Genomic DNA, 9,409 nt, shown 5'->3' with positions numbered 1-9,409 from the left:
AAACTCAGGATATCCTTGACATCTCTGGTTGCGTTGTCAATGATTTGACATATTATAAACTTCATCGCATCCTGTGTGGACAAAGCCAGACGAAAGCCAATCATGTTGTATGGGAATAAATTGTTCTTCTCAGCGTGTTCCGAAATACGGTTGTGAATGTCGTGCTCCAGCACCGTACCCACGCAGGACGTGAGAGAGCTGGGCCGAAGATTTGCAAGGCCCGGGGGCTTTCCCGGCTTCGGAATGAGGACAACCGATGCCGACTGCCAGGTTTCCGGCACCAATCCCCGCTCCTAGATCCCATTAATCTCTTCAGTGACGTGCTAAATGGAGTCATCATCCAGGTTCTTTAGAGCTCTGCTAGAGATTCCGTCTGCACCAGGGGCAGACTGGACACTTAGACTGTGCAGTACCGCCCTAACTTCACTAGTGTTGAATGGCTCGTCGAGCTTTGGATTTGGCTCGCCCTTGCAGGCAGGGTAACCGATTGTAGTGGCATTCTCGACCGGAATATATCTGCTTGCCAGCCGATCTGCAATAGCATCTTCCGTTTCCAATTGCCTCGCCTCGTGGAGAACCTTCTCAATCGCTTGCCTTTGATTAGACTTGGAATTCATGCCATCTAAGGTGTGTTTCAGCAGGTTCTATTTACCCCCTACTCTCATTTGACCATTTACCGAGCTGCAAACTTCATCCCACTGCCGTTCGACTTGGTGGCCGCATTGACATCTTCTTCGAGCTGCTATGACCATTGGTCCAGGGTAGGGGTCGGGTCCTGGGACTGCTTACGTTCTTCCCTGATTTTGCGAAACAGGTCCCAAGCGGCCATGCTAAAATTTCTTAGTCGTTTCTTTTCCAAGTTAATGCTAGTGGCTCAGATGTGATCGCTACCCAGGTTCGTTGACAAGTTGGTCCAGTTCGCCTAATCCACGTTCTCGACGAAGGTAAGATCTGGTGTAAAATCTCTGGTGCAGGAATTACCGAGTCTAGTTGGGAATGCCGAGTCGGTAATTAAACTTAGCTTGTTATTAGCTGTACTCTGCTATAGGTCGGCACATTTGCGGGTATTCTGAGGGTACCCCACGCTCAATGCGGAGCATTGATTAGGGGGATTAGGGGGAGTTCCTACGAAAAAGGGGGAGAGTGCCTTGCTTTGCTGGCCACTTTCACAACAATCGTTTCCTATATATATATATATATATATATATATATATATATATATATATATATATATATATATATATATATATATATATATATATATATAGTGCTGTATATATTGAGCATAAAGATACTGTGCCTGTTTGGACCCCCAAGTATACTTTCTAGCAGGGAGTACTCTAGGATAATCGCTTATGTCATGGGAAAGGAATGTGCTTCAATTGGTTACCAGAGTACTGATGCCCCTAATTCCTTTACTGTGTGTCGTGGATGCTCTGTAGCCCGGTAAGGAGACCGAATCCATGAGCGTTTCTTGTAAAGGATAACGTGCGGCTTTTCGTGATGCAATCGGATAAACTGTGGTTGGAAGTTCCTCTTGAGCTGGAATCCCCTACTGTTCCACTGCAGATTCTGATTCGCTTACGGTTTGACACCACGAGTAGACTTTGAAGTTAATTGGTCATATAAGATGCTGCTAGATACAACCGCTGTCTGCTCGGTCAAGGCGGAGCTTCGCTTCTTCCTCTTAGTTGGCTGTGGTGGTTGACTCATGTGAAACACGCGCTTCTCAAGCTCGTCCTGTTGGCTGCTATGTGATATAAAACTTTCCACGAGACCGTCAAGCGTGGCTTCGATTGCCCCAATCGTAACACTAAGTGATTTAATGGCGTCTTTGGTTTCTGACTTTGCTTTCATGGCAGAACTGCTGGGCTCTGGTTCCGCTATGCCTCTCTCTTTAGCCGGACGTACGTATCTGATTCCTCAATTGGGATTTCCATGGGAGTTTCACCTTCCACATATTGAGGTGACACAGGAGGTTGTGCTAAACTACATTTAATCGCGTTCCTTAGATCTGCCATCTCGGCTTTGAGTTGCTCCATTGCACTTTTCAGCATTGCAGTCTCTTTCTCAAGCTGCGCTACCCTAGCATTACTATGCTCTGGCGGCGAACCCCCGATTACCCTCTTGGGCTTTCCCTTGACTCGGTCCGCCCATGTGGGAGCAGCTCCTTGCTCAGCTGGCTTCTGGATGCTGACACTCAGCCTGCGGGACCAAGAACTGTAACGACCTCTCGCCCTGGATATGCTCCTGGAACGGCATCGCTCTATCGAGTGAGAGGCTGACCTCGAACCCTTCCGGCACCGGGAGGACGACCAATCCTTTGATCGAGCCCTGGATGAAGCTCTGTCCGGGCAATATGGAAAAATACATATAAAGAAAACGGACGCATCGCGATTATCAAGATGAGGTACATAAAACAGCATACATCTAAGGCACGTGTGAACATCAATTAATAAAATTAAATTCTTTATCATGTAGTAATAAGGATGGTTGTCTTACACACAGTCCGGCGGTCTTGGTGATATGATATGCTTGTTTGCCAAGGGTGACGGAAAAAAGTGACTGTGTTTTCGAAGATGGGTTTACAAGAACACGACTTACAATGTAAGGCGAGATGAGAGGATGGTGCGCTGTTTAATGAATTTTTGTGCTCTCCGAAGCGTACGTTAACATATCTGCCTGTTTGGCCAATGTACATAAGACCACAACTTAGGGGAATCTTGTGTACTACACTTGAGACACAATTGAGAGAACGATTAACATGTTTCTGGCGGCACTATCATCCACTGACATGGCCTGTGCCCTTCTGTGCACACTGGGTCAAATGCATCCAAGCCTGTGTGGTGCAGAAAATGCCACCCGAACACCATAAAGCCTTGCTACATTTTTCAGGCCATGTGAAATTTTATGTACCTAGGGAATGACTGCCAATTTGTTGTTTCCTTCATTTTGAACAGAAGGACGATGCCTGTATTTTTCCTTCTTGGCAATGTGCACGAGCTTTTCACAAACTGATGCGATGAGGTGCACAGGGTAACCTGCGGCCTTAAGGCATTGCACTTGCATTCGGAAATTCGTGCTCAGCTTGTGCACGCTAGTTTCTTCCGTGGCCACGCGAAAGCACGATAATTCTTCTTGCCCCACTTCTAAGGTAAAAAAGTTGTCACAGCTAAATATAAATGAAGTGTGCATATAAAAATATGACAAGTGGTTGCCATAGAGGAAACAGCACGCCTCATTGGTCACTGCCACAGCCGGATCGAGTTGAATGCATGAGCCACTTGGGGGCTGACATTGTTTAAGATGTTCTTCTGTTTCTATATCCCCACAATGTATGGACCCACGACGAAAGGTTTCAACAGAGAAATAATATGTTAAGCTGTATAACTGAATTACGTATCTAGAATAGCGAAAAATATTTGCCTTCCTGCGGAGGCATAGTAAGTAAGGAACTACGCGAAAAATAAAGGCGGCTGGCAACACCTGGGGCGCTATAACGTAAAGCTATTCCAAACCCTTCTATTCCAATTCTGCAATCAGCCCTCCACAATTGGCCAAAAAATGTTCGGGCCACCCCTAATGCGCCTGTCTGTCAAAAGGCGTCACGAAAACCGCGATAGCTCCACTTCTAGTATGACGGGTACACACTGATTATTCATGATCAGACTGAACAAAAGAAAAATAGTTATTTCTGATTCGACGCCTTTTTGCCAATCACCCTCTGCTATTGGTCAAAAGTTTTCGGGCTGCACCCACTTCACCTGCCTTTCACGTAACGTCAGAAAATCGCATAAACTGACCGTGTCAAAGTGACGTGTAAGCGTTGAACAACGCATTAATATGCCTGAACAAAACTGTATTTTTGTGTGAATATCCGCGGGCTGCCCCTTTCCAAAGGAATAAAAGACGGCTGCCGCCGATTGCTCAGGCACTGGCTACTCGCACCTACTGGGAGCATGGGTTTCTTTGCGTATAATAAATCTTCTTGCGTGGCTGTGCAATGTTTTCGAGAACTTTCGTCACGTTTGCGACGTCGCTCGGCTAATTCTTCTTTGCAGAGGATCCGTTTTAGCGGCAATCTTGACCATCCGTTGTACGCCGCCGTGATTTTCAACCAGCCACCGCAAGCTAAGTAAAGTGAGCCGCATCGCAGACGCCGGCACCACTCTCTTCATCCGGTTAAATACATTGAGCGTGCTGGCTTGGCCCCATCGGAACCCACTCCACTTTAGCGTGCTCCTCTCCTCGTGTCAAGCAATTAGGTAAGAAAAGCTATTCAATGTAGGCATACTATTCCCTTTGACAGCAAAAAAAAAAAAGTACCTCCTTTAAACGAGGAATGCGTTTTACTGGGCTGTTCAAACAACGCTGCAGGTCACCTCCCAATGCTTGCGTCGCTGGTTACGTAAATAGGACACCAGGAGATTGGAATAAAAACAGATTGGAATAGTTTTACCTTATAGGGCCCCTGCTCAAAGTTCCGCGTCAGATTTCGATGACGTCATAGATCTTGATGCATTCTCTCTCTTTATAGTGACTCGTTTCTGTATAAAATGAACAAATGCACTGCCTTCCAGATGAAATAAGGTCTGAACCTTGGAAATCGATCAAACTTTTTTAGGGCGCAGCTCTTAGGCGCCCGTTCCTGTGGCGAGCGTCGGCGGCGTAACCGAGCGAACGAGCACAGCAATAGATGAAAGAGCGAAGGCGGAGTGGGATATGAAGACGTGAGCCGCGAACGACACAAACCGATGAGAGCGGCTCCTTCAGTGACGTGCGCGCGAGAAACTGGTGTCATGCGGAACCACCCAACCGCTCGATGCGTACTCGTTAACTCATCTCAGCCGGAGAGCTGGTTTCGTACTATCGTCTGCTCGCGGCAGCTCTCGCTTGTTTGGATTGCTTGATTTGGCCTCGTTCACCCTTGTTTTGATTGGGATGGTTTGCAGTTTTGTAATATGATTGTATGCGCGACACGAATTGTGTAACAATTTCTGGAAACCACGCGCCATTAGCGATTAAACTATACCCTTGGACGAGTCATGCATAAAAGCCGACGCGCTTGACCTAGATCAGGCTTTCGATGATCGCCGACTCTGCTACATGTCTCTCTCACATTCTTTGCCTCAGTATATCGCGAAATGAAAATACGTAATCAGCTGCGCTCAATTTTTGCATTAGAGAGTATCGTATTCGTAGGTGAAGTTTTTGGCTCCAAGATGGCGCAAAAAGATAAAGTGCTTCTAAATGCGTGCTAACACACTGTCGTGCTGGCGCTGGGGTATGCGTGCAAAATGTTTTTAGAAATGAACTTTGGCCTTCATTTTCCACGCTAGTAATTCACATTTTCTGGGCGAAAGAATGAAAATAAAGCTTGCAAAAAAATATTTCACAGAACTAACCTTACTTAGCGTTACTATTTAGGCTCCCTAAACAGCGCTGGCTTTGCAACGACGCGTATAGGCGACCCAAAAATACGTTTATGTTGAGGCGTTTGCATGCGAAAGCACTGTAGCTTTTCGCAATCGACATTATCTTCCGTTTTCTTCTATGAAATTCGAGGTCAATATTCTAAAGTTTCCCTCACATCCTAGAAACCATATTGACACGTGTACTTATCTTTATCGGGCGACCACGTTTCGCCGCTTAACAATTGTAATCGCACAGCGCGGGACGCGCATGCATGTATCCGAAGTTTCTGGAAAGTTATCTATGCTTCTACCCGGCTGTCTGTTGTCGCCGAACCTTGTGTTATCTGATTTCATCGCGTGACACGAATGGTGTAGAACTTTGTGGAAGGCACGCGGGCCCGAATGATTAATCTGGAACATTCGACGACTGCTGTATGAAAGCCGACGCGCTTGACCCGCTGATCAGATTTTCGACGATCGCCGACCGTGTTCGCCACTATTGTTGTGCTATAAGCGTAGCCTGTTTTTGTGGGCACAGGTTCGCCCAATAAAAGATGGTTTTGTATTCCACCGTATTGCTGCTTTCTTCACCGTCACTACCACGTGACATCTGGTGGAGGTGCTTTTCGTTCATGTACCGAACGCCCCCGCAAAGCCGTGATCCAAGCCCGAAGCCCGAGGACAAAACCAACATCGCTCAAGACCAGCGTGCTAGCTGCAGACTGCAAGGACTGCCCTCAGAGCATGGACTTCTACCTGAGAAGACCAAGAAGATTGTGGCCAAGGCAATCCAAATGGCAGCCCCAGCGTCCCCCATCGTGCTGCAGCAGCCCAAGGAACCTCCGACGTTCCGCGGATCAACATTCGAGGACCCGGAAACCTGGCTCGAGACGTATGAGAGGGTCGCTACGTTTAACAGTTGGGACAGCGACAACAAGCTGCGGCATGTCTATTTCACACTGGAAGACGCCGCCAGGACCTGGTTCGAGAATCGAGAAGCCACCTTAACGACGTGGGACCTGTTCCGAAGCGGCTTCCTGCAAACGTTTACAAGCGTCGTGCGAAAAGAGCGAGCCCAAGCACTACTAGAAACCAGAGTGCAGCTGCCAAACGAGACGATCGCGATCTCCACGGAGGAGATGACCCGTCTTTTCCGGCATGCCGACCCGGAAATGTCAGAGGAAAAAAAAGTCCGCTTCCTGATGCGGGGTGTCAAGCAAGAACTTTTCGCAGGACTTATTCGTAACCCGCCGAAGACCGTAGCTGAGTTTTCTGCAGAGGCATCGACGATCGAGAAAACTCTGGAGATGCGCACCCGGCAATATAACCGCCAGGGGCTCACGCCGCAGTACGCCATCCAAGGACTGGATTCCGACGACCTTCAGGAGACCATCAGGGCCATTGTGCGGGAAGAACTGCGCAAGGTCCTGCCTTCGTCGCAGCTCCAAGTGGCTTCGATCGCCGACATCGTGAAAGAAGAGGTGCAATATATTGCTGAAATTTCACCTCAAGCAAATATCTTTGACACGACAATCCACGCCAACACCTCATGGCAGTAGCTCTTCCATATTTTTTCCCGTTTTAGCTTCGTTGCACACATGATTCAACTGTCCTATACTATAGCAAACACAAGTGGGCGACAACAGACTTTGCTCCAAGAAAAGTGTTGTCCATGTTTTGGGAAGAGTTGCGCCTAAGAAAGAACGAACACAGGAAAAAACGAGGTAGACAAAAAGCGCGCGCTCTCTCGTCCTAAAACAGCCATGCACAGACTCGCCCGGCAAAAAGTACTAAACAAAAAGTGGTGTCGCACAGGGTTGCGCAGTAAGACGTTTATAGCTAGTGTGCTGAATTTCTGCTTCCTCGTTTCCGCAAGCCTGTTGCTTTTTATTATTATTAAGGTTAGGCCAGCTGAACAGGCAGCACGGAGCTGGTGGCGGAGCTTGCGTAAGAACACTCAGTGACGTTTTTTTAACGTTACAGTTTACCTTTTCTCTTCGAGGATTCGAACTAATTAAATCGTATCTTTTGGCGTTGGTCTCCGCGACTTCATGCGTGGCCTAGCCCAGGTCAGCGCTTAGCGGAAGCAGAGTTATTTTAGTTCTGCCGGGGTATACGAAAGGAATAGCGTAGGTTGAGGAGGAATAACTCCGTTTGCCGTGACGACGCGCGATTGACGTAAGACGTCGCACCGACGTCTTACGTCAACAGATGTAATGTGACACTTGATTCAGTGGGAATCTTTCATTTCAGTTAGGCTACACCTGCCGCCGACATTCAGGAACCGTGGAATCTTGGCTAACGAATACTCCGGGGATATTTTCTCAACATGCGAGCAAAGTGTCACGGCGTCGCTTTTGCGATTGTTCTATTTCTAGCAAGTGCTTACGTTGATATTACTTCTCCTAATTTGCATCCGTTTGCCATATGTTGGCAGAATGGCGCGGTTGTAAGTGCATCCGCACTTAAAAGGAGGGAGACAGAGAACGTTTCATGGCGTACGAAATCGCACAGGGGTGCTGCCCGCCGGGAGGCCTCGGTCGCGGGAGGAGCCCTCATTTAAAACCGCATGAGCGTTAGCCACCCGGCGCCTTCTATCGACCGGATTGAGCAGGTGCACTCTTCTCACGCCCGAACTTAAAAGGAGAAATGGCACGGCAGACGTGTATGCAAGGGAAAAATAACGAACGTGGGATTTCAAGCGTCCCCCTTCTCTTTCCCTGTCTCTTTTTTTTTGTCTGTTCTTCGCGGCTCAGTACGGCAACTCTAGCACGTTCGCTTTGGCAATCATTGACGGCAAAGGGGAATTACGCTCCTCGGCGTCGGTTAGGTTTGCTTCAAGTGGAGTCGCGGAACAGGTCGCCATAGCCCTGGCCATGACCGACCCCTCGCGCACCAACGTTTTCACCGACTCACGAGCGGCCATCAAAGCTTTCGAATCGGGTAACCTAGCCCACGAGGCTGCCTCCATTCTGGAAAAGAGAACAAACCCTGGCACTCACTTCATCTCTTGGTTTCCCGCCCATATGGGTGCGGACGTTCATCAGAACATACCTAACCTCAACGAGCTTGCCCATGACCGTGCGCGAGATCTAACACGCCGCGGCGGCATGGAGGCCTTATGGGGACAGGATGAAATCCAGCAGAACGATCCGCTCCTTACTTTTCACGAGATAACATCTCACTATCGGCTTAGCAGAAGGGCCTATCCTCTTCCTCACCCGAAGTTGGACAGGTCTCAGACAGTTTTACTTAGAATGCTCCAGACGGGCTCATTCCCTTCGCTGGGCTTTCTCAGCCGTATCTACAGAGACGTCGATTCGAGCTGTCCGGACTGCAATGAGATCTATTGTTCCTTAGCGCACATGCTCTGGCAATGCCCCGCGTTACCTAACGGCCCTCTCTCCAGCGAAGCCGACTGGGAAGAGGCACTCCGGAGCCCATCGCTCCAGACACAACTAGAGGCAATCCAGAGGGCCCGAGAAAGGGCGGAACATCACGGCGTTCCTGCCCCGACTTGGACGCGGCCAGCGGCTTCCGCGGGTCCCCGATAGGGGCCTCCGCTGAAGCTCCTCAGGATCAAATAAAGTTCGTTGTCTGTCTGTCTGTCTGTCTTCGAGAGATAAAAGTGTTGCTGCTAATTGAGAAACAGTGTAAGATTCCTCCTAAACAGCCACCCCACATCTCATTGCCAAGCTTCTTTGTTTCTTTAGACAAACGGTCTAAAGCTGGACGCTAATAAACTGACACATTCAAGAGGGAAATTTAAATCTCCAGAGCTAACAACGTTTCAGGACGATGTGTGTGTGGAGGGGGAGGGGGGAGAGGAGTTCTTCTGCTATCTCCTGTTATATCGGGCATGAAGCAAATAGCGAAATTGGACCTGGTGCGGCCAATTAATTAAAGGGGTGGACCTAACTTGCGCGACAAATCGCAATAAGCGGTTTTCCTAATTCGTAAGTGCGCTTCTCTACACTGCACAGTTGCTCAACTAA

Source organism: Dermacentor albipictus, unplaced genomic scaffold (assembly GCF_038994185.2).
Source record: "Dermacentor albipictus isolate Rhodes 1998 colony unplaced genomic scaffold, USDA_Dalb.pri_finalv2 scaffold_77, whole genome shotgun sequence".
NCBI lineage: Eukaryota > Metazoa > Arthropoda > Arachnida > Ixodida > Ixodidae > Dermacentor > Dermacentor albipictus.
Note: the sequence above shows the minus strand (reverse complement) of the source record.